General features: G+C 55.2%; 1 long non-coding RNA gene across 1 annotated transcript in view; it reads right to left on the bottom strand.

Annotated features, from left to right (window-relative positions):
• The window catches only part of LOC103608748, a 45,985-nt gene extending 20,713 nt beyond the window's left edge, over window positions 1-25,272 (bottom strand). The window contains exons 1-2 of the long non-coding RNA XR_552085.1: window positions 25,150-25,272; window positions 5,352-5,446 (exon numbers count right to left, since the gene is read on the bottom strand). This is a non-coding gene — a long non-coding RNA (uncharacterized LOC103608748). The remainder of the gene's footprint in view (window positions 1-5,351; window positions 5,447-25,149) is intronic.
• Between the last annotated feature and the right edge of the window lie 599 nt (window positions 25,273-25,871).

The raw sequence follows: 25,871 nt of genomic DNA, 5'->3' as shown, positions 1-25,871 counted from the left end.
GCCCTTCCTTCTGTGGGCACCTTGATCTGGTGCCTTCAGACAAATGCTCCAGGCAAGGGGGAGGTCCCATGGGCCCAAGAGCCCCAGCGGGGAGGTAGAAGGTCAGGAGTGCTAGGTGAAGCTTCTCACAAGAAAGTGTAAAAGTAGAGAGACATCAGCACGAGAGGCTCAGAGCTGAGGCCAGGCAGTGCCGGCCAGGGTGACAGCGAGGGCCTAGGGAGGAGGGTGCTCTGGTGCCTCTTCCCACTCCACCACCTCTCTCAAAACACAGCTCATTTACGGAGGCCTCTGAGCCTTTGCGTATGCTGGTCCCTCTGCCTGCAGTGCCCTTTCCCCACTTCGCCCNCTGAACTCTGCTTTGTGGAGGGCCCTAGGGTGGAGGGGAGGGAGAGGAGCAGGCATTGGGGAAGAGCGAGAAGGAAACCTGGGGGAAGGAGATTATGGGGGGACCCAAACAAGAACAGGGAGAGGCCGGGCATGGCTGGGCACCTGCAGGACTCACTGATACCCTGGGAGCTGCTGGTTCTTTACCTGTCGGAGGGACGGAGACAACACAGAAAGGACGAGGAAATGGAAGGGGAGAGATGGAGGCTGGGGAGGAGGTGGGAAATGAGCTGCAGAGAAGCAGGGCGGGAGGCAGACGCCCGGAGCCAAGCGGAAAGACAGAAAGGCAAGCAGCCGGTCAGGGAGGGAGAGGGCCTTGGAAAACAGACAGACGGACGGAAAGCAAACCCGCCCACCAAACGTTAAATACCGAACAGGAGATGACAAATCAAATGGGAATTACTGCGGTAAAAACATAATTAGAAACTTGATTGAAGTGAAACAGAATTTACATAACACTGCAAATTAACTTTACACGGAAACTATTCACTGGGAAGGCAATGAAAAGGCATTTCATTAGTAATCTATATTTAAACAATAGGCACAATGGAGGCTTCTGATGAGGAACTTGGTGCCTTCAACCGGAGGAGTGTCAAAGGCTGCTGGAACACCGCAGGGGCGCACGCGGAACTGGGCAGGGTCCAGGCGGGATCCCTGCGCCTGCTCCGAGGGTGGAAGTGAGCGGCACCACCAGGCCAGATGGGATTCTGGTGCCCATTCTGCCCTTGACCTGCTGTGTGGCCCTGGGCAAGTGTCTCACCTTCTCAGAGCCTCAGTTTCCTCACCTACAAAATAGGGATCTTGGAGAGGCAGTTTATAAGTCTGGATATTCCAGGAGAGCCCGGGAGATGGTAGAAGGCAGTGCTAAGAGCGTGGGCTGGGAGCTGGGCAGGCCCAGTTCAAAGCTCCTCCCTGCCATGCAGTAGCTGTGACATCGTGCACACTTTCTCCTCTCTAGCCCTGGTTTACCCGTCTGTTCAATGGAGGTAAGTCCAGTCCCGCTAATGTCACCAAAGCACTGGAAGGATTTAAGGAGAGAATGGATGGAGACTGGCTTAAAGAAAGTGAGCCTAAAGGCACAGGATTACTCGTCCCATCTGCCTGGCACACTAATTAGATTACCTGCAGCCTCCTGCCACCAGCCTGCATGGAACCACACATCACCAGAGCGGCTTCCGCTGGCTCCCCTGATCCCTGATGCAGAGTCCCTGGGGCATATCTCCTGACACTTTCCCAAGGGAGAGGGGGTCAGCAAGTCCCTGTCCGGTTCCAACCAGTTCTCAGCACGGAGAAGTCTCACGTCCCAGTAACATCGGACTGTGTTCACTCCCACAGATGGGCTGTGCTCTGCTCCTGCGGCTCCCTTGGCCGGGACGCACACTTTACTTTCCAGCCCCTATTGCACCTTGCACGCCCTGTTGAGCACCAGCCCAGCCTCAGGACTCGTTCACAGGCAGCTGCTCCTCTGTGCAAGCTACCCTGACCGGGCATGGCTGGGCACCTGCAGGACTCACTGATACCCTGGGAGCTGCTGGTTCTTTACCTGTCTCCCACTATCCCACCTGGACTGCAAGTTCTTAGAGGGTGGGGACCCTTCATCGTCATTTCTGCACACCTCACTTTGAGCCTTGTGCTTGGCACAATGCAGTTGTTTAGCTAATGCTGGTTGACATTACAGGGGTTAAGAGAGACTTCCTGGAGGAGGTGAGACTGGAGCCGACCCTGAGGAGGGGAGAGGGCCTGATGAGACCCAGCATCTGTGTTCTTTGCCCAGGGTCAAATCTCAGATAAAGGAGAGGGATGGCTAAGAAACTCTTGGTTTTTCCCCTGGGTCTCTGGGTTCCCCGTCCCATGCACTGCCAGCACAGGGCAGCTGCATCCCCCAGTCATACTTCTGGTGGGTGGTAGAGCTGGAATTCTAAGCCAGGCTCAGGCTCCTAAGCACCAAAGGGCTGTGTCCAGGAGCTGAGTGAGAGAGGGAGCAGGCTGAGAGCCCCTGGGAGGCAGGGGCCACACCAGCTCCCCAGGGTGCCACCCAGCCTGCGTCCTGGCCCAGAGAAGCACTGCTGACGTTTGTGTGGAGCCTGAGAGAGGACAGAGACAGAGACAGGGATGAAGTGAGGAAGAGGAGCAGTGAGGAACCACACAGACGCACACACAAGTCCTCGGCAAAGGCTCAGAGCTCCTCTCCCCCATGGGCGGGCAGCTCTGACACTCACTCACAGCCTAGGAAGTTTTGAGCTTCTTTGAAGATAAAGGATCCATGGGGTGCTTAGGAATTCAGTAGGGAGCTGTTGGGTGCCCTTCCTTCTGTGGGCACCTTGACCTGGTGCCTTCAGACAAATGCTCCAGGCAAGGGGGAGGTCCCATGGGCCCAAGAGCCCCAGCGGGGAGGTAGAAGGTCAGGAGTGCTAGGTGAAGCTTCTCAAAAGAAAGCGTAAAAGTAGAGAGACATCAGCACAAGAGGCTCAGAGCTGAGGCCAGGCAGTGCCGGCCAGGGTGACAGCGAGGGCCTGGGGAGGAGGGTGCTCTGGTGCCTCTTCCCACTCCACCACCTCTCTCAAAACACAGCTCATTTACGGAGGCCTCTGAGCCTTTGCGTATGCTGGTCCCTCTGCCTGCAGTGCCCTTTCCCCACTTCGCCCAGCAGATTCTCCCCTGTGCATCCGGAGCCTGCTCCCTCTGTCCTCCTCCTGCCTCCCTGGCTGCACCTTCTCAGCCTCTTTTACTTTCCCCTTCCCATCCTCCCTCCCTCTCCGAGCTGGATGCTGCGTGACTCAGACTCAGGCCTCTGATGCTCTTTATCTCCACGCACTCCCAGTGATCTCATCAGCCTCATGGCTTGCAGCACCATCTAGACACGACAACTCCCAAATTTATCTCTCCAGCCGGGACCTCTCTCTGCCTTCCAGACTTACACATCCAGCTGCCTACTCAACCTTTCCACTTGGATGTCTCAAAGGCATCCCAAACTTAACACGTCTAGAACAGGGCTCCTCGGCTCCGTTCAGCCCTCCCTGGCCACCACCCCTGGCTGAGTAAACGACCACCTCCCTTCTGCCACTGGCTCCGTCCCAAACCCAAGAGCCTTCCTCGACTGTCCCAGTCTTTTTTAATCCTCCACTTCTAATCCAGCAGCAAGCCTTCCTGCTGCATCTTTGAAATATATTCAGACTTCAATGGCTTCTCACCTCTTTCCTGTACCACCTCGTCCAAGCCACCACCACTTCTACCTGGATCGGGCAATAGCCTGTTCCATGCTTGCCACCTAACTGAGTGGGTCCCCCACCATCTCCCTCATTTCACCTCTACCTCTCATTTCACACCAGCCACACCAGCTTCCCTGCTACTTTCTTGAACATGCCAAGCACACCCCTGCTCACTCCCTGGCTGCATTCAGGTCTCTGTTCACACGCAAACCATCCCTTACCAAAGAACACCTTACTCCATACTGTAGACCTTGTGCCCTTGCCTGGCTTAATTTCTCTCCTTAAAACGTAAGAACTTGTCAGTGACTTTACCTGAAATATTACGCATTCACTGTTTAGGTGTTTATTGTCCACGTCTCCTCATGAGAATATAAGTGTCATGAGGGCAGGGAGTTTCGTGTGTTTTATTTCCTGCTGTATCTCCAAAACTTCAAGAGTTCCCAACACGGTGACTTACTTAATAAACGTGTGGGGAATAACAGGTGAGCAATGCTGCTTCCTCTTCCCTGAATGCCTACCTGCAGAATCAGCACACGGCCCCTCCTCCCTTCTCCTGTGTAGAAACGCACACTACACAAGCCTCGAGCATTGCCCTTATAGGATGAGTCTGGCTCCATAGCACACGATGCCCTCTGAGGGCAGGGCTGAATCTGTTCCATCTTCCAACCCAGCTCCCAGTGCAGGCCTGGCCTGATGCATGATGAGTGAATCAGGCCAGAGCTGAGTGAATTAAAGAGTAAATGGATGGTTAGATGAACAGGCGGATGGAGAGATGAGTGGATGGATGGATGAATGGGGAAGTAGGTGTGTGGGAGAATAGGGAGGTAGATGGGTGGGTGGGTAGATGGATGGATAGATAAATGGGTGGTGGGTGGGAGGATGGATGGGTGAGAAGACGGGTACATAGACAGAAGGACGGATGGGCAGACAGATGGATAGGAGAGCAGATAGATGATGGGTGGGTAGATGGATGGCTGGTCCCACCCTGCACACACGATGAAGAGTTGTAGGTGCCTGAGCTCGACAGCAGGACTTCTCTGGAGAGGATGGGTCAGACTAGAGAAGTGTAGTACGAGTGCAGATGCTGATATGCTACATAGTATAAAGGTGAGCTGCACTGGTGTGGCCAGGGCTTGCTTTGTGATTCCTGGCAGACCCTTTAACTTCTCTGTGCCTTGGTCTCATGGTTTGAAAATACAGATAATAATTCTTGCCCAGAGCTGCCAGAGAAACCACTTTGGAGTTTCAAATGCTGCCACAAAGGAGACCACAGCCACATCTCCAGCAAAACACACCTCTCGCTAGGTCTGCCTTAGAAAATCCCCTCAAGCGCCACCTGGCTCTGCTGACCCTGTGGCCTTGTAATGCTACATTATAAGCTGGGACTCCTGGCTACGCCCCCCAGAGTACAACCTGAGCCAGGCTGCTAACATGGCTTAACTCCGAATAGTATCAGAACTAACCAATCCACAGAACCCTTGAGAACTGGAGTAAGTGGAGGGCCTGAGGCCACCACCCATTTTACAGATGAACGAGCTGGATCCCAGCAGCATTTGGTGGTGGTACAGGCACCCCACGAGGAGTTACAGAGAAGCCCGGCAGCTCAGGTCAAGAAGGGCTGGGAGAAGGGACTGACAACGCTGATCCAGCTCTGGTCCAGCCCCGCCACTTCCCGGCCACCTGACCTTGCCCCTTCCCAGGTTTTGGGCAAAGGTGGTGGCATGGCCTGGGCACCAGGGCACGGAGGTTCGGTGTTACCTTCCGGGTCTGGCAGCTCGGAGACGGGCGGCGGTTCCTCTCCTCACACCCCTTCCAGCATTGGTCTGATGCCGGCGGGCCTCCTCCTCTTCCTCCTGCGTACACATGGGGAGAGACGGACATGTGAGCAGGCAAGGCACAGGCAGTTCCCACCTCTCTCCCCACCGCCAGCTAATCTCGGTGGCCTCTTGGGCCACTTAAGCATGCCCCGGGATGCCTGATTTATCAGAACTGGCTGTGTCGTCCCCGCCCAGCCACACTCCAAGGAGCAGGCCAGCTCCTCCTAGAGGGATTTGAAATATATATATATAAGTTTTGTTTCTTCTGGGGCTTGGGGACTCTGTGTTGGTGTTTTTCTCTTCTCGGTGAGAAAGCCATCACCTTCCTGTGCGGCCCCCAGGCAGGGTGACAGGGAGAAGCTGTCAGTGGTATTTTTAGCCAGGCATACAAAGCCCTTGCCGTGGTCTCCTCTCTGCACCGTGCCTGGCTTTGGCCGGCTGGCAGCCACTTCCAAAGCCACTCTCTGACCCCAGCCTGAATTCTTTCCTCATGATGAGCTGCTCACCAGATCTCTGACCCACGCTTGGAGCCGTTTGATGCGCGCACCTTCTGGGGAAGGCCGGTCCGCTCCTGCCTCTCCCCTCCTGGCCCAGAAACAGAGCTTAAAGCAGAAGAGAGCCCTGCTCATGATTTAGTTTGTCTTCCCCAAACTTCAGGTCTTCTCATATGCCCTTCGGGGTTCTTGGCCAGAGCTGAGTCCTGCCTGTATGATGACTTAATTAATATTTACTTGACTTAAACTCACTTTTTTTTTTTAGCTCTAATAAATCCGGCCTTGTCCAAAGCAATCAGATCCATGAAATAACTGGTTTGATATGCTAGTTATATATTTCTAGTACACCTTAATAAATATATAACTAGTAAGACGACATATTTTGGGGGGTACTGTCTGGTTCTAGAATCTTGTCACAGACCACCAGAGTGACGTGGGCTAAGCTCACCTCTCAGAACACAGGGGGAGAGAGAGGCATGGAGGAGGGGTGGTTGCTGACAGGGCCCAGGAATCAGTCAGCAATCAGGCCACAGCAGGTAAGGAGATCAAAGTCATGCGTGCCGGGAGACTTTAGTACTGTCCTCTCTTTCCAGCACTGGGCAAGGCCGTTCTGAGCCCCACACTTGAACTCTGCTGTGGGAATCTAGGCAGACGTGTACGACGCCTCAGGGATGGGGTGACAGGCCGCACCGAGGCCCAGGGTCCAGAATGACATCTCTTCCCAGCATTCCCTGAACCTTGGTCACCTCTGCCCCTCCCCGCTGGCTCTCCCTGGGCCGGAGTTGGTCAGCAGGGGCTAGAAGTACAATCCCCTGTCTAGGTAGACTTGGAAGCACAGAACATGTCCCTGAGCCCCACAGCCTGCATTCCTAGTCCTCTGATCCTGTGGTGTCCTGGGGCGGCTCCTCGGCCTCTCCGGGCCTTGGTCTCCCCGTGTGTGCCTTGAGGGGCAGGCCTTGATGATCCTGGAGGCCCCACAGCTCTCGGGCCTCACTAACCCTCTCTGTCCTCTCCTGCTCTGCCCGCAGGTTGGAGACCCCAGCTGGGCCCTGGTCCCATGCCCGGGTTGCCTGCCCCTCCCGCTGAGAACAGGATGTGGGTGTCAGGAGGTGAAGGAGAGTGTGGGGGTCGGGTGGGGAGTGGCCTCGGGATGGGACTTCCTGAAGCCAGATCGGTTTACCACAGTCAGTTGGGCCCAGGACCGCACAGCTGTGAGTTATAAATGTCCCTGTCAGAGCCTGGGTTGAGAGGCCCTGCTGCCAGCGGAGCACTGGAGCCCACAGCACCCACCCTGAGGCCTCCCCAGCAAGGGCCTGTCCTCCCAAAGGCCCTGTCCGAGTGTCCAGCCCTCATGACCACTGGGCTCTCTACTCTTCTCTCTGAGAGGCCTGACACGACGAGGTCTAACTTGCCTTGTCCTGCCCATTCCTCATCCTTCCAGGTGCGAATCTTGTGGTTCCAGCTACCCCGAGAGCTCCCAGAGGGCAGGGACCATCCTGGCCTCCAGCCAGCACTGAGCACGGGGCTGGGCACACAGCCAGCCACCCCTGCAGGAGCAACCGTTCCAACTCAGCAACCTGCTTCCCACCGCTCCAAGGCCTGTCCACTGGGGCGTACGTGGGGCAGGGGGCTAGGGGGAGGCGAGAGGGTCCCAGCCTGCAGCACAGTGGCATTCAGCCCACAGTGAGTGGGGGCAGCAGGGCTGGGCACCAGGCCTCCAGGCACAGTGTCCCGTACACCCAGGCGAGCCTTCTTCTAGAGACCTTCCCCTCCCTGAGGGTCCAGTTCTCCCTGTCTGGCCTGCTCTGGTTCTCTCGGTCTGGGGTGTGAGGTGTGGATAGCTGCTCAGGGTGAGACTGCACAAAACACAGCTGTCCACAGAGTGAAAAGCACACAGCTGTCCTCCTCCTGGGACTAGCGAGGCACCACACACAGCACAGGGCAGGGTCACAGAAATACCATAACGGTCACAGGAATGATCAGGAGAGGCTCAGGTTCGCAAGGCCTGAAGCTTATACAATTTTGGAGGCCCATTTAAAAAGAATGTATAAAATTATAAATATACATTTAGCATCAGAAAATAAATCATAGCAAATTCCTAAAGCCTTAGGGCTTCTGGCCCCTTTCTCATGAGGCACCTTTAAACAACTTACTAAAACTGCTCCTGACTACAACCTGCTGCTGCTCCCTGTCTAGAACACTCTGTAGTTCCCAGCAACTCCCAGCCTCACTCGGGCTGTGCAGGGGAGGAGCCTGGGAGCTTCAGCTTCATGAGCTTCCAACTAAGTCCCCTTCTCTTTATAATAATAGTGATGAAATTGATGACCAGAATAACAATAATACATACATAACATGAAAGGGCCTTTATAACCTCACCGCAACGTCTGAGGTAGGTGATGCACCCATTTTAACAGATGAAGAAATAGACAAGGGGTGAAGAAAGCAGGCCGAGGCCACACAGCCAGGACAGGAACCCAGACAGCCTGGCACTGGGGCCGTTGCCAGCCTCACCGCTTCTCTCTGCTACCTCTCCTGAGGGGCCAGGACAGTTTTCCCTTCCTGAGAGACTCCAACAGCAGCAGCAATCAAGGGCCGATGCTAAGTTAGCCCCCTTCTGACAAAATTATTCACTCATTCCACACACGTGCACTGAGCGTTCAGCTCCAAGATCTCGGCACCTGCTTGCCTCCCCCTGCTGAGGGCAGAGGGCATGCGGGGTCCTCTCCATGGGCAGAGGTGGGCACCACCTCGACCTTTTGGGGCTTGTCCCAGAGATGGGTAAGGCCTGCTCCAAAGAGCCCCAAGTAGGGTGGGGAGGGGAGGTTTGTTGAAGGTCACACAGCATATTTTCCAACTCCCTCATTTGACAGATAAGAAAAGGTGGCTTGGAGAGAACCAACTTCCTGAGGGTTACCCAGCGAGCGATACCCCCTGCGAGGCCTAAGGATGGTCTTCAGGAGGGTGGGGCAGGTCCCTGCAGCTGGGGGTGGCTGAGGCCGGTGGTGGCGGAGCAGGCTGGCCAGGCGGGAGGGAGGAGGCAGGTGCCTTTTGGCCTCCTTGGAGCACAGCCTTTGTTTTCTCTCTTTGTTTTCCATCTGTCTGGGCGCCTGCGGCCTTCCAGGCTTCCCCTGATTGTGTACAGGGCAATAAAAAGGCTGATGAGCAGGAGATCTCTGGTGGCAGGGGAGTTGCCTTGCACAGACACCGTGGCAGCAGGTGGGTGGCCGAGGGGGGCCCCAGCCCGGAACTGGGCTCGCCACCAGCTGCACTGGGTCCCCCTCAGAGGGGCACTTTGCAAGATGCTCTCACAATCCCTTCAGCACAGCCATTCCTCATTTCACAGAAGAGGAGACTGAGGCTCCAGGAGGCAGCAGCCAGGACTCCAGAGCCTCCAGGATTTCCAACGGGTCGCACTGACCCTGACCCTGAAATCTCTGGCCTCCTGACAACACCTGGCCTTGTCAAAGCCATTCTCCCTTTACATGGAGATGTGCCATCTTCAGACTGGCCAGGAAGAAAGAGAGAAGACGGTCAGTCTGATTCTCACCAACCAGCACCTGGGAGCCAGGCACACCAGTGGGTCCCCGTGAAGTGACTCATCCATAACTGGTCACTCAGCGAGAGATGGGGCAGAGTCCGACTTCCTGGCCTCCCTGAAACAGCCCATTTAAACTGCCTCTGGGAGGGCAAATGACTCCTCTTTTGTGGGCTAGTTCTTACCAACTGCTGGGCTGGGGAGAGAGAGGCATGATCCAGGGAATGACCAAGGCTGCCCCGGGTCACCTGCCTGGCCTTCCGACCTGGTATTCTCAGAACCCCCTCTAGTAGGTCCCCAACTTCAGTTATTAGATACTGTAAGCCACATCTGTGTTCCACATTATTTATGTAGCATTATTTAAATCATTTGAAACCAATCACTTTAATTTTTGTTAGCCTCATCTGGAGCAATATTATCTGTGAAATCATGGGTTTGATGTAGTATTCATTATGTTTTTTCTAATTCACATGAAAATAAGTCTGTAATATAAAAATTTGAAATTCAGACACTCACATGTCCTGGTAGCCCCCCAGTGTGCAAGGCCTAGCCTGGGGAAGGCTCTGTCTAGGCTGGGAGAGAGAGCCTCAGTAGTGCAGTCAGGGGCTGGGGAAGAGAGCCCTTGTGGGAGAAGGTGGATGTTTCCAGATGGGCACACAGAGGGTTTAGTTTGGGCTGTGGGCTCAGACGAGGCTACCCCTTTCCTCTGGGCTGGAGTTTGGTCCAGACAGCTTTTCAGCAGCAGATAAAGCCACCTCCTTGCAAATTCCCCCTGACCATAGCATGATACAGTGAGATGAGCACTGAAGTGGGAGTCCAAATACCTGGAATAGAGAGGTCTGTCTCTGCCACTGTCTTGCTGGGGGTGCTAGTCCTCTCTGGGCCTCAGTTTCTCCATCTGTACAGAAACAGCGGGTAAACCAGAGGTTTCTCCCAGATCAATAAGTTAAGACTACAGCACCCCAAATCTCGGTGGTGTCTGGCGCTCCTGATGACCCCTGGCCTCAGACAGGCCCCTAAGCACCCATGTGGACCTCCCTTGACCCTTCCTCCACACCTGATTGGGGGCCTCGGGTAGTGTCTGGGGTGCAAAGGGGAGACAGGGCCATCCTGTGTAACAGCTATAAAATTAGATAATCAGCTAATCACCAGCAAATTAGCATCCCATCTTTACATAGAACAAATATAGTATTTACGTAAAAGTTGTTAGGAGTTTCTCTCTTTTTAATTAGCAGAAATAAATGCAAAATGAATGGTAATTAGGCAGCTGATGGATTCCGTAGTACAATTATGCCTGCAGCAGTGCCCCAGTCCTCAAACACTGCGTGCTCTGAGGAATCAGAGGAGCCTATTTATATAATTTATTTATAAAACAAAGTTAACAGGAACAGAGGGGAAAGGCCTGGGCACTGCTGGGGGAGGGGTCTTGGCTGCAGGGGCAGGGCCCTGCGAGGAGAGTGAGCTTCCAGGCAATGGGAGGGAGGGGGGCTGCTTAGCGATGAGCTGTGCAAATGTACCACCAAGGCCCCCATGTGTTATTTCAGGCCTGGCATGTGTTGCTGGGAACGTCTCCCTGGCAGGAAGTAGGCTGGCACGCTGTGAGGGCCAGGAGCAGCTGCTCTTGCACCCTCAGCTGTCCCTTTCCCTCCCCTGGTCCCCACCTTTCCCTACTTTGCTGTCCCTGTGCCTTCACTGAGCAGTTCCTTGTGTTGCACCCTAAGGTGCAGTCAGAAATGGAATATTCTTCCTTTCCTGCAAGAACTCCAGGAAAAGCAGATCCAGGAATAAGGCACTCAAACACAGTGGGAGTAAGTTTCAGACCAGTGGAGCACCCAGTGCTATGTCAGTACAGAGGCAGAAGCCCAGAGAGGAAGAGATGTGAGCTGGGTTTTGAAGGATGCATAGGAGTTTTCTGAGAAGGTGGGAAGGAGCAATCGTGTGGGAAACAGCATCGTGTGACTGCAGGAAAGAGTGCCCCTGGGGTGTGGAGGCTAAAGTGAGCAGGGTCTTGCATGCCCGGCTAAGGATTTGGACTTGATCCTAGAAGCAGTGGAAAGGTCTGAATGGAGGGAGCGGGGGCAGACCCTTCCCACTCGCAGTTCTTTTCTTAGCTTCTCCTCCCCCACCACCAGAGCCAGAGAGAGGGCCATGTTGACAGGCCATTAGAGGCAGCTGGTCCAGCTCAGCAGAGCAAGCATGGAGCAGGAGGCTAACCTGATTACAAGGACAGGAGGTCTGCCTGCGGGGGATGGAGGGGGAGAATGACTGCTCTGAGAGCGAAGGGAAGGGGGGCAGGCTGGGCCACTCTCGGGTCTCCTGAGCGAGTGGCCTGTCTACCTAGAACAGTCCTCTGCCCTGCCCCCCAACCCAGGCTGCTGGGGGAGGCCTCGCCAAGCCCGGGGCGGGGGGAGGGGGCGGCGGAGGCAGCACTGCCTGAAGAGGCCTCCTGCCCTCCTCCCAGACTGAGACCCCAGCTCCAGTACTGCCTGTGCTGTGACCTTGAGCAGTGTCTCCCAACTCTGGGCCACACACTCTTGTCTCCAAAACAAAGGCTGGGAGTGGAATTGGGGGAGGCAGCAAATTTGGCCCTCAGCCCCCTCCCACATAGTTTTGTGGTCATGGGTCATCAAAACTTTTAGGAATTTAGGTGGAAAAGGCACACTCCAGTTTGCCACAGTCCCCGCCACTCTCTCCTGTCCACCCAGCCCAATTCATAGGCTTGTAGGTATGCTGCAGGCAGTTCAGTTGAGAACCCTGAATGATGACCAACTAGACCCTTCCAGCGGACAGCCTGTGATCTGGGCTCAGGCAGACAGAAAGCCCAGGGTGGGGGAAGAGACAGCAAAAAGGCTGGCTTCCCTGTCATTTATCACCCTTGTAGGAGGTGAGATGGAAGCCTCTGCTATATTCAGGGCGTGCATCAACTTGGCCTTGGGGTACAAGCAGCCCTTCCCTCCCTCCCCTGACTGCCCTGACTCAGTCTGCCAGCCTCTAAACTGGGAACAATAGTACCTGCCCACCCAAGCCCGGAGATAATTAGGAAGCTCAGAAAAGCCCATGCACATGGCAGTGATCTAAAGTCAAAGCCCTGGGTAGTAGTTTAACCGTGACTTTGAACACTGCAGGTTCTGAAGGATTTCACAAAGGGAAGTTTTGCACTTCCTAGCATGCATGGACAGCTCTTAAACCTCTGGAACTTTCCTTTAAAAAACAGTACTCAAACGACTACCAACCCGGCAGCCCTGGCAAGGTCTGGCAACGGTGCCTGAGCTGCTATCTGCCGTCACTCTCAGGAACATGCTCTGGACTTGTAAAGGAAGACAAAGATCACACCGCACTGCTTCTCTGCTCTGTAAGTTGCGCTCCTGCCTTCGGCCACAATCAATAAAAATCCACTGTGATTGTTTCACCAGAACAGGAGCCGGGCCCCTTGTGATGACATTCCACCCCTGGCAGGCACTGAGGGTCTCCCTTTATCACAGGACCTCAGCCCCAAGTGCAGGCGGCAGCTGAGTGTGGGGTGGGGGTGGGGTCGTGAATGGGGGGTCACCTCAAGGGGGAAGCAAAGGGGGCCGCGCAGAGCAGCTCTAAGTGCCTCTCCAAAGACAAGCCCAGTGCTATTCATCAACTGGTTTTCAGGGCTGTGAGAAATCAATGGCATTTGTGCTGCAAACTCATCATTAGGACAGGAAAAACTCTGCAATGGAATTGATTTGTTTAAATATAATAACAATTTAACAGAGAACCGTGGGGGCGGGGAAAGGACCGAGACAAACAAAAACGTGGCGTGACAGCTCAGAATGGGGAGACGAACCAGCCTTGAGAAACCTGCCAAACGTGGCTGCCAGATCCCAGCACGGCCCCCGCCACCAAGGAGGCCAGCATGGGCATATGCCATCACCTAGAGAGAGGAGGCTCAGGCCTGGTCACAGAAATGCCCTCAGCAGCCTGTGCATGGGCCCAGGGGCCTGGCAGGTCACTGCTGTGTTGTTCTTGGAAGTGGCTTTGCCTGGTGAATGTTGGTTCAACCCAACAGGCATCCCGTGGGGACGGAGTGGATAACGCAGCAACGTGAGGCCAGGAGGGCTGGGCTTCCCAGGGTCTTAGGAGATGTGGGAGGGGAGTGCTGGTGCAGGACGAAGGACAAAGAGGGGACAGTTGGGGGCAGAAATGGAGGGTCGCTTCAAAGAACCAGGAAGAACCCATTTGGAAGATAGTCTTTGTCTCATGGATATGGTACCCACTGCCCTGCTGATAACTAATGGGAACTGACTTTATCAATCCTTAAAATGTCATAAGACCCTGCCAACACTTTAAATGTGTCACTTCATTGAATCTCGCATCCTGTGAAGAAGGAAGTTTTATGACCCACATTTCACTAATGACATCACTGAGGCTCAGAGAGGGTAAGTGACTACCAAGGTTATATAGCTAGTAAGTGATGGGGCTGGGATCAGACCCGCAAGCCTGTGCACTAACCACTACACATCCTGCCATCATCAGGGCATGGCCTCTGGGTGAGCTGGGGACACAAATAGTTCCTGCTCTCTGAGAGCTGGGCATGAGATACACTGGGTGATTTCACAGTGGCAGCTCAAGAGGGAGTGTTTGAGAAGGGGATGGCGTGGGACATGCATTGAGGCGGTGTTCTAGTCCCAGGCTCCACTGCGGGCTCAGCCCTGCACTAGCTGGGCACAGAGCTTGGCTTGGCACTCTGGGTGTCCCCATGCCCCCCTACAATCTTGGGGTATGGGGGTGGGAGGGCACAGATAGGCTGAAGTCCTTGGGGAAGGCCTGGTAACTCTGGACAGCCTCACCGAGCCAGGAGGGGCCTTCGCATCAGCCTTGGAATTTGGGCTTCATTCCTGGTGACAATGGGAGGCCAGAGAGGACAGCGGAGGGCTGGGAAGGGTTCGGTGGTTTAGAGGTAGGAAGATGGTGAGGCTTGATTGCCAGCAGGAGTAGGAGGGTGAGGGGTGCACAGACACAAATATGGTTAAGTGGGTCGAATCGACAGCTGGGTGTGGGGGTATGGGAGAGGGAGGTGTCAAAGATGACCCAGGCATCTCCTCCAGCACTCTGGAGGCTTGGATGCCCAGCCTCACTGAACCAGCAGCAGCCTGCATCAATAAGAATTGACCTAGGACCCCAGGGAGCACTGAGCCCCTCCCCTCCTTCTCCTGGGGGAGGGCACTGAGAGCCGGCAGGCCGCCACCAACTCCACTCTGTCCCCCTGCTGACCTTTTTCCTTTGTCAGCAGTGCAGTACATCAATGCATCGGAAGGGCCAGTGGACTCTCCCCTGCCAGCCATGCCGGGGCTGGGGTGGAGGCTCACTCTGCCCTCCCTCTTTTAAGGAAGAGGTTTCCAGTGTGTCTCTAGAAAGCTGAGAGCAGACTGGCAAAGCCCTTGGTGCAAATGGGGGAGACTGAGGCCTGGTGAGGAGCAGTCCAGGGTCCAGCAGCTAACTGAAGGCATGGGGAGCCCACTAGGCATGAGCCATACCCCTCTGGCTGGCAGAGGGGAGGAAGAGAAGAAGCTGGGGGCAGAAGACTAGAGCCAGGCCTTGGGCAAAGACGAGCAAGGATCTGGCTAGGAGAGGGGTCTACCAGATGTGGGAAGGGGCCAAGCCCAGACCACACCAGCAAGCCCCTGAGCTAACAAGGGGAGTGGGCTTAGGAATGGCGCTGGTGGATTCATACAAGGCTAGCGTGGTTAACACCCCCGTATGCCCGGAAGTGAGAGGTTTCTGAGATGCAGAACTTGCAATGCTGAAACAGGGACAGTCCCAGGCAAACCCAATGGTTAGTCACCCTAGCAGGGCTGATTCTGAATTCCGGTTTTCAGTTCTACCACTTTCAGGCTGTGTGTGACTTCTCTGGGCCTCAGTTTCCTCGTTTGGAACTTAGAGCTTATACCTTGTGTATGGTTGTCGGGAGGGTTGAATCAATAACGTATGTAAAGTGCTTAGCATCTGACATAACATCTGACAGTCACCATTCAACAAACGGCAGGTGGCCGCTGTTATTACTCCGCACTGCTACTAGTCTTACTACTGCGAGTACCAGCCAAGATGCACCAAGTGCTTACCCTGTATCAGACACTCTTCTAAGTCCCGTATATACGCTGCTGATTTAATCCTTACAATACTTATGAGGCAGGGACCACTATCATCCCCATTTTCAGATGAGGAAATCGAGCTGTGGAGGGGCTCAGCCATTGCCCGTGCTCTCACAGAGGACAAGTACAGAGCCTAGAAAACCACTTTTATTACCACTAGTCTGACCCCCAAGCCAGGGGTATGTAGGCCAATGTCAACGTGCTTCTGGTCACACTGACCTAGGGCAAGAACTAGCCAAAAACACAGGCTGGGCAGGCACGGCAGCTGCTCGAGGTGCACAGGGAACGGGCAAGAGAGAGGAAAGCCCCCAGGTGCACACACACCTCCTACTGGCTCTGGGGGCTCAGCTCTCCACTGGGAATTTTTTGCACCTTGCCTCAATTCATTCTTGCAGCAACACTACAAAGTCAGATTATGATGCCCATTTCAGAGATGAGAATATAGAGGCTCATGTATATACCAAGTCTGCACAACCAGATTTAGATGTGTCCAGCTCCAAAGTCTGGCTCCTCTCAGTTGCTGGTTGAGCAAGCAGAGTGGGCAGGAGGCCCCACTGTGTGCATGCCTGGGCCAGGCACAGTGCAGGATGGGAGGTGAGCACCAGATAACTCCAAGTAGGAGACGAGGGGCACAGCCCCCTCTCTTACAGCCTAGGTAGCCCAGGAGAAAGTCTTGCAGCTCAAGGAAGGGGCCCAAGTTCCCAGGATAGGGCGGCCAACCTGGACAGGTACTGCATCCAGGAAGAAAAGGGGAAGGGAGGTCAGGGTTCAGGCAGGGGCCCATGGCCTTGATACCTGGGAGGTCTGCCTTGCAGAGACCCTCTTCAGACTCAGAAGCTAAGCATGCAATGCCACTCCTGACTCCTGTTCCAACCCCTGGAAAGTCCTCAGCACAAGACACTGCATGCTTGCAAAGCAATTAGCTTCCAGCACCCAGGAAAAAGGTCGCTAAGCCGGGCAGGCAGGTGCTGACTGGGCAGGGTCCCTGGGAAGCTCGACCTGGTTATTTTTAGCATCTCTATTCAAGAGGGAGGAGGCCTTCCTTCCCACCAGGTAAATGTCAGTGCCACTGGCAGACCCAGCCAATTAAAGCACTGGAACCAAGGAGAAAAGACAGTGAATTAGGGCCTCTGGCCTCCTGCTCACCCCCTAGCAGCTCTGGTCAATGACCTCCTCCCCTGACTCATCTGCCTCATGACCCTCAGCAGGGAACACTGGCTTGGTCCAAAAAGAGTCCTGACCAGGGTCCTAGATCTTGGGTTCGAGTCCTGGCTTGGCTGTATGTTCCTGGCCAAGTCTCATGCCTTCTCTGTAACTCGTTACTTCCTCTGCAAAACAGGACTCCCTAAGCCCACCTGATACGATGAGGATGACAGCAGTCTGGGGTTATGAAGAGGCTTTGAGATAAGGGAGGTTCGCCACCCTCTACTGTGAGGTGGCTGCTGTATTATTCTAGAAAAGAATATTGAGTTTTCCAAGCAGGACCCTGGGCCAGCCCCAAGCTGAGAAGGCCTGAGCTGACTGCTGTGCAAACTTCTGGAGGGGCTTTGTGCAATCCCAGTGACTCGGAGTCCAAGGAGCCTGTGCCTGCTGCTCTGCTGATAGGAGAGAGGTGACGGTGAGGCCACTGCAGGTCAGCAGAGGCTCAACAAACACAAACTGAGCTGAGCCCAGGGCTGCAGGGAGGGCCCACCTGCAGAGGGCACTGGGTACCCACCACGCCTGCAGCAGATTGCAGGCCTGGCACCAGCAAGAGAGGCTCAGAAAGGCACCTCCTCTGCGTCAGGGTCTGAGCCAGCCACAGCCTTGGAGAGGACCACCCCTGCCCCCCGCACCTGCAGCCAGAGGGAAGGAGGCGGAAGGGGGAAGGAGGCAGCCAGTCACAGGAAGGAGAGGGGAAGCCCGTCTTTCAGTCCAGTTCCCAAACCCTCAGCTCTGGAGGTCCGTCCTGGGAGCCAGCTCCTTAGCCCATAGGTGGGTCTGCCCCAGGGCCTAATCCGCTATACTCTCAGGCTAGTCCAGCTGGCAAACCCAGCGAATCTTAGGACAACTCTCACCAGCCAGAAAGAAGTTCTGGGTCCAGTAGCAGCTTCCTTACCAGCAGCCCACCAACTCCCAGGGAGCCCTGTCCTGCCCTCAGCCTAGAATCCCAGCACTAGCTTCTCCCTGATGCACAGCTATCCACTGAGGCACTGCCCGCTGTAGCTCCCAGTGCCTCAAGCTCAGTGGAGATCTGAGGGAAACTGAGGCACAAAAGTGGGGCAGTGACCTGCTCAGGAACATTTAGCAAGTTAGAAGCAAAGTACAAACTTCTTCTTCTGTCATCTGGCCTCCAGGGGGCATCCCAAACCTCATTTCTTCCACTGCCCAGTCTCAGTCCTCCATGGGCCCCGCTGACCTGCCCCCCAACGCGCCTGGCTTGGGGCCTTGGCCCAGCTGTTCCCTTTGCTCGGGATACTTTCAGTTCAGGTTGCAGAATGGTTCATTCTTCAGGGCTCAGCTGTAGCTCCACCTCCTCCAGGAAGCCCTCCCTGACCCTCAAGTACCTCTGAGCCCCTAGACGCTTGCCCTAGGTACCCTGATGCTGCCTTGTGGCCAGTGACCCCCCAGACTGCAGGCTGGCTGGTCACTCCACTGTCACTTGGTGAAGGGGGCTGAGGAGGGAAACAGGTGGCCCTGATTTCCTGAGTCCACTTTCCTTCTTCACCCCTTGCACCTTGTCAGCTCTCAAATCGGGCCCTGGCTCCACGGTATTGTCTCAGCCCCTGACCACTGGACCTACAACCCCAGGCCTCACGGGGCTATCTGGTAGGCAGATGGGAGGAGAAGCCCTCATGGTAGCAGGCTGCAGCAGGAGGCGGAGGCAGCAGGAGGCGGAATGGAGCCAGGTCTGAGGGCGTCCTGTGCAATCCTCAGTCCCAGCTCCGGGGGGACCACCATCCCTCCCCAGAATGCCCTACCCCTGCTCTCTGTGCTCCCAGACTCTTGGGAGTCAGCCTGCCCTTCTGCAAACACAATGCTCCTATCACCACGGCTACTGATCTCCGCCCCTGCCAGCTTCTACACCCGCCATGCAGCCAAAGCAGTTTAGGGGGGCAGTGCACCCAGTTGAAAGCCTGGAGTCTCATACTGTCTTACTCTGGGGTGTACCCTCCCATCTCTGGGCCTGTTTTCCCATCTATGCCATGAAGGGAGAGGGCCAAATGATTTCTAAAGGCCAATCCTCCCCCCATGAAAGGCTGCAGGCTTGTTATGGGTCCAATGAAGACGCCGCCCCTGCAGCCCCACCCACTGCCTGCTGCCTCGCTGTGAGGTCACTGAGGCTTTGGACACAGGGACCCAGGACATGGCCAAGGCTTTCCTCCACCCCAAGTGTGTGGCTTGGGTGTGTGGCTCATGGGCCAAAGGGAGACACACTCTGGAGCTCAGGGAGAGTGCAGTGAGCTAACCTCAGCAGGAGGAGGAAGTCCCCGCAGTAAGTAGCATCCACAGAACTCTCGGAGAGCCAGAGGGAGACCCAGGCCCACCCCCCTTGGGAAGGATGCCACCTGGCTGAGCTGCCCGTCGGCCAACTGTTCCTGTCATGATGATGCTGTGCATCCTTGGGCTGGTCTCTGGGGTCTGTGATCCCACCATGTCAGTAAGCAACACCTACCCCCAACTCCTGAGCTGAAGTCATGCCCATGGGTAGGTGGGGGAGGCGTGTGCAGATGGTGGCGGCAGAGGGTGGCACCTGATTCCGTCCTAGACAGCTTCATCTTGCAGCAATTGGGAAGACTGGCTTTCCCTCCTGTTAAAGAGCTCCAGCCCCTGGCCCAAGAGAGGTGCCTAGGTTGCTGAAGAGGAACTGGTGGAGCCCAGAGGTGTGGCCAACTGCAGCGGACAAGCCCCCCGCCTGCTCTTCCTGCTGCCACAGTCTCTGGATGAGCTGACTCTCAGGCTGGACCACCCCTGCTCACCCTTGACCCAGTGTGTAGGCTGAGACCAGCCCTCTTGGTTTTCATGGAGGAGCTGTCACTGCTCCACAGTCCCTTTTGGCTCCCCACTCCCTGCAGGATCAAGGTCAAACTCTGTAGCCTAGACTTCAAGGCCCTTGGGAGCTGCCTTCACTCCTGCTTCCAGCTGCAGCTAAATGAATCCTCCCCTCCAGCTGGACTATCCTGACTCACCGCCCCCACAAGTCGTGCGGAGACCCCAGGAAGACTCTGTGCCTCTACTCCTCTGTGTAGAAATACAGCTCGCCTTCCCCCTTCTCCAGAGAGTCCACCCTGGCTGCCTCCTCCAGCATCAGGGAAGACCCGCTCCTTGTGGCTCCTACTGCCTTCACCTGCCTTGCCCTTGCTGGGCACCCACCTGGCAACTCTGCACTATAGACTCGGTGACCTCTACCCGGACCTTGGGCTGTGCTCACCTGGCTCTTCAGATGTGATTCATTTTTTGGATGCCAGTGCCTAGCATGTTGCTAGAGTCCAAGTGTTCAACACCCCCTGGCTGATGGGGTGAATGGATCACCCAGAAAACATACAAGTACCTATGAGAGGCAGTTTGATGTCATTGGGAAAACACATATTATGGTGTCAGATAAAACAGGGCTGAATCCCAGTTCCACCAATAACTGTGAACCTGAGTAAGTTTCTTAACCTCTCTGTGCTTCAAGTTTCCTCATCTGCACAACAGGACAATCCCAGCTTAACCGGGTTGTTGGTGCCCTTGAAGACTGCAGTTTGTGACCCGCAATCCATCCCCATCTTTTGGTTTTACAGACCAATAAACAGCTGCTCAGAGAGGGGCAGTGACTTGTTCAAGGTCACACAGCAAGTCTATGATGAGACTGAGGCTTGGTGAAACTGAGGCTTGAATGAAAGTCCTGATCAGAGGGCTTACCAGGACAGCAGCCTTGCCCTGCTGACCCAGAGGGGTGTCCCACCTTGGGCAGGAATGAGCCATGGGCTGCAGACTATTTCTAGCCCCAGGCTAGGGTAGGGGTTGCAGGGTCAGGGCAGGCTGCAAAGGCTGGGGGGTGGAGGGGCCTAGGCTGCAGGCAACAAATTCCAAGCAGAGGAGGGGGTGGGGGTGTGTGTGCATTCTCAGCTGGTGCTGGAGAGTGATGAGCACACCACATGCAGACCCTGGAATCCCAGCTCTGTGTGACCACAGGCTGGGCCACAGCCAGGCCCGCTGTGAGCTGGGCTTGACATTCAAGGTCTTTGCAGCCAGCCGGGAAGTCTGCTGGCTGACAGCTGAAGGTGTGCATGCTGGCAGCATGAGCCACACGCCAGAGGCTGCAGGGGCTGGCAAGGGCGAGGGTGTGGCCGTCACCCCAGGTGTCTGCCCAAATCCAGCCCAACCCCAATCCCTGCTCTCCCCCTACATCTTTTCTTAAATGACCAGCAACTCTGCCTCTCCTCAGTAAAGCCCTCCCGTGTGCCCAGCCCTGGGGCCGGCCCCATCCCTCTCCTCCATGTGCGGCCCCATCGATCCACCCGCTGTAGAGTGCTAGCCACAGCCGGGCACTGCTGTGTGGATTTACACGGCCTACTTCACTGCGCTCCTCACACCTCAGTGAGGCAGGCTCTACTGTTCTCCCTACTGTAGAGATGAGGAAATGGGACAGAGAGGTTGAGTCACTAATCTCAAGCCACAAAGAAAGAAGTGGCAGAGCTGGAAATCCCCAAAGCCTAATCACAGCGGTGTCCTGTACATCCACCCACCAAGAGTGTCTTGAGTGCCTTTCGTAAAGTGTCAGCCGTATGGGACAGTTTTTCCTGCCCCTCATGTGACACCCTCTCATCTGTGTCCAGCCCTCACTGGCTGTTACAACCCAAGCCAGCTCGGGCCTTCTCATCTCTGCCTGATGTGGGACTTGCCCACGCTTCAGAGCCACACACACCTGGCTCTGGTCCTCCTGGCTGTGTGAACTGGGCCATCTCACCCTCAGGGAAGAGCAGGTTGAGGTCCTGCCTACTCTAGCTGGTCAGATCTCCAGGATCCACTGGGCACTCTTCAGCAAGCCAGCCACCACTCCTGGACCAGGGGCTGGAGCTCTTTACCAGGAGGGGAGAGCCATATCCCAGAATGCTGCAAGATGAAGCTGACTAGGGTGCGGCCCAGGTGCCACCCTCTGCTGCCACCGTATATATCCCTGCCCGCTGTTGGCCTGACCTCAGCTCAGGAGCTTGGGGTGGGTGTTGCACCTCAGAGTCTGTTTTACTATCCAGCAAATGGGAACAGGGCCTTTCAAGGACTCTCTCAAGAGTCTGATGGCGTGTGAAGGAGCTTTGCACACTGGAGAGAACTCTACAGTGTAAGAGTTCATTGTAGCTACTGGAGGGGTCACAGAGCAAAGGTCGGGAGGCAGGGTCTGGGGTCGGAGAAAGCTCCATGGCATCTGACCTGCAGGAGTGAGTTTGCCAAGCAGAGATGGATGGATGGGCAAGGAGAAGTCCAGTCAGAGGGCAATGTAGGTAAAACACAGAGCAGACTCCCTCTACCCCCCACTGCCCAGCCTGATGGATTTGGAAAAGCACAAAAAACCAGGCCACCAGGTATGCAGGGACAGGGCTGGAAGGTAAACAGGAGCAGGTCAGGGAGCCTGAATACCACCATCTGATGGAAGGGGCTGCAATCCCACCCTAACGGAAGCCTCTGTCCCAGACTGCTTGGGACAAGCTGGATGTTGCCCCTGCAGAGCTTCCTGGTGCAGGGAGGAGGGCACCACCACTCCCATGGGCAGACGAGGCTCACAGAGGTGAAGGGGGCTTGCCCAAGGTCACCAGGCCAGTAAGTAACTGGTGGAACCTACACATGAACTTGGCTCTTTGTACTTAATCCTATGATTGCTGCACTTACGCTGGGCAGGGCTAGCTTCATGGACAGTTGCACAGGGCCCCAAGCTTAGAAGGACCCTGCTGTACTGTTGCCATCTTGAAATCCTTAATAATCTGGGAACAATGGACTGCACATTTTCGTTTTGCACTGGGCCCTGCAAATTCTGTATTGGTCCCGATTCTAGGAGATTCTGATGGGCACTGTTGGGTACAGGTGTGAAGGCTGTGCATGAACTTTGACTTCTCTGGGACTTTGCTGGAACTGGCCCTCTGCTTGGTCTTCCTGTTCCCTCCACAGCAACCCAGTACATGTCTCCTCTTTTTCAAAGGCCCAGCTTAAATGTCACCTCCTGGGGATCCTTCCCAGTTTTCCTTCTCCAACACTGACCCTACCTCTCTGTGCTGTGGTCCCCCACCCTGACATTTCAGCAGGTTAAAGAGCCTGCTGTTAAAGTGCCAGCAGGTTAAAGTGCCTCCCTGCCCCCAGGCCGAGGGCTCCTCCAGGTCTCTTGGGCACCCCAGAACTTCTTGCTGGCCAAGTTTCCAAAGGACAATCCTAAGGACACTTTACAAAGGGGTTTCAGAGAGGTAGTTACTAGATCATGCTAGATAGCAGGCCCCAGAGAACAACCCACCTTTTTATTTCAAGAAAATGGCAACATGCCTGGGCATACTGGGCCAGGACTAAAAGCCCGGATAATCCCAGCAGCCTCCTTGGGAACTCTCTCCAACCTGGAGGGGCCCTGCTGGGAAGGAGGGAGGAGAAGGAAGAGAAAGTCTTGAATTTGGGGCTTCAGTGTGGATAATAAGCACCCAATTCTGGTTCTGCCACTTCCTGGCCATGGCGCCTATCCTCTCTGAGCCTCAGTGTCCTCACCTGCAAAGTAGGCGTGAGATGACCTATCCCTGAAGAGAGGTCACTAGAGAAAAGAGCATAAAGTCTGGCACCCAGTGGCCTGGATCTGAAGCCTTGCTCCAACACCTATGAGCAGGGGTCCTTGAAAACCTCACCTATCCTCACTGTGTCTCAGTTTCCTTGTCTGGAAATTGTTCAGTAAGGCTCCTTCTCGGGCTTCCTGCAGGGATTTATAGAGCCCATGCAGGCAATGTGACAGGGACTCTAACATGGTTGGTGTACCAGAGATGGGCGCCACAGACCCCTAACACCCCGGGAGTCAATAAGCGATGTGCAGATGGGGAGGGCCCGGGGGTGACACAGACCCCATTACCTGGGAGAAGGCCCATGATTCAGAGGGTGCACAGGCCCCAGGAAGCCAGGATGGAGTCCCCAGGGGATGAGGAACACAAATAGAGCCCCACAGACACCCCATGGCAATACCCACAGCACCCCACTCCACCCATAACCTGTTTTCTTCAAATGAGAATAACAGCTCCAATCGGCTGAAACCCTGAGGACTGCCAGAAACTGTTCTTTCTCACCAGCCTGCATGGGTGGTCTCCAATCCTCGAGACCACCCTATGGGAGGCAAGTGGTGACTGCTCCTGTTTCCAGAGGAGGAAGCCAAGGCCCAGAGTGAATAGGGCTGGTTCATGGTCAGTCACATGGCTGGCCCTCAAACCCTGACAGTCACTCTCCCCAACGTACACACAAACGGAGCTACGGCTCTGCCTTGGCCTGAGCTGCCCAATGCCCCAGGAGCTTCTGGAAGCTTTTGTACGTGAGAAGACGTCAACTCCTGAACTGTTCCTTTTCCTTGGTAAACATCTCTCCTGTGTACACATGTGTGCGTTGCCCTGTGTGTATGTGTGAATGCTGTGAGCTTGTGCCTATGTATCTGTATGCAGTGCAAACACACAAGTTTGTGAATGTGTGTCTATGAGCATGTATGTGCATGCAAGTACATCTGTGTGCACACGTGTGGCAGGTGTGAGTGATGTCTGTGTATATATGTACGTGAGAGAGCATATATTTGCATGTCTGTGTACGTATCTGTGCACACACAACCATTTATGTATGTTCACTCATTCATGCGCATCTGTGTATCCTTGGCATGCATGGGCGTGTTTGCAAGCACACGGTTATGAGCACCACGTATGTCTGTGTACATGAGCATGAGTGTACACGTGTGTGTGTGCACAGCTCTGAGTGTGGGTTGAGAGAGTCCTCAGGGTCCATATGTGAGGGTGCTTGTATGTCTCTATACTCTAAATGAGAATATCAGGCCCAAGTGTAACTATAATGCCACCCAAGTCGTCTTCTTCCTTATGAAAATCTCAGCCCTCTCAGAGACATTCTGGGCCACAACCTGCTCTACCTCCTCCAGGGAGCCTTTCTGGAGCTTAAGCTTCCCACCCCCACTCAGAATTCCAACATCAACCCCCACCCCACATCACGGTAGCTTTCCTAACCTTGAGCCCTACCACCAGCCAGTTACAAATCCTGCCAACGTCCCTTCCTCAGTCTCTTGTGATTCTCACTCTGGACCTAGCTGAGGCTCTCTGACCTCTCTCTGGGCCTGTGGGACAGCTTCCAGCCAGGGTCCTTCTGATGGCCTTTCTAACGCAGCTTACAGGGACCTGGCTAAAGCACACCTTCGATAGCACTGCCTGACTTAGGACAGGGACAACTGTTCCAGCCCAGCCACATGCCCTCCTCTGAGAGGAGAGGCCAAGGAAGAAGTGAAAACTGAGAAATAAGCCCCTTCCCTTCCAGCTGTACAGGAGCCTAAAGTAGCACCACCTGCTCTGGGTGGCCCCATGTCCACAGATTATGGCCCCAGTGGGGCCAGCCCATCCTGCTTACCTGCCGAGGCCTTTGCCGAGCCAGACCAGGATTCAAGGCTGCTGAGAGTCAGGGGAGAGGACGCTGCGGGGCGGGGACGGCGTTGGTCCTAGCAGCTCTATTATATCAGAGCACAGCCGCTGCAAGTCCTGCGGGAGAGAGGACAGGGACAGTGAGCTCCACGCCCTGACCCTGCGGACAGCCCCCTACCCCCTTCACTTGCCTGCCCAGGCCCCTCTGGCCATCTCCGGAAAGCTGAGCTGGCCCACCAAACTGGAGCTACCCTAGAAACAGAATGATGCCCTCCCATAAAGGCACAGCTCCTCAGCTTCATATTGGAGCCCCCAGGGGCCTCATACCACAGCAGCAGCCACGCACAACAGCTCCCAGCCTCCCAGTCCCCCAGCCTTGGCACATGCTGGGTGCCCTGCTCAGGGTTCTTTTCCCCACTTCTCTGTCTTTCGAAGCCCCACTGGCTTTCAAGACTCTGCTCAAATGCTTCCGTGGAGCCCCCTCTGACCTGCCCCTCCTTTCTTTGCTCATTTCCCCAACGGTGACTGTGGCTTCGGCTTTCTACGGGCCAGTCTCCCCCTCTGGGCAGAGCTTCTCAACATCAGAATGAGGTCTAGTTTATCTCTTTCTCCTCTGAGCTTCTTAGTAAGGGCCACAGGGACTGCTTGATGGACGGATGAATGAATGAATGAATGAATGAATGACAAATGAAGGTGTTCATGGCACAAACC

This window comes from Galeopterus variegatus, unplaced genomic scaffold (genome assembly GCF_000696425.1).
Source record: "Galeopterus variegatus unplaced genomic scaffold, G_variegatus-3.0.2 Scaffold8767, whole genome shotgun sequence".
Classification (NCBI taxonomy): Eukaryota; Metazoa; Chordata; class Mammalia; order Dermoptera; family Cynocephalidae; genus Galeopterus; species Galeopterus variegatus.
This window is presented reverse-complemented; position numbering and strand designations above follow the sequence as displayed.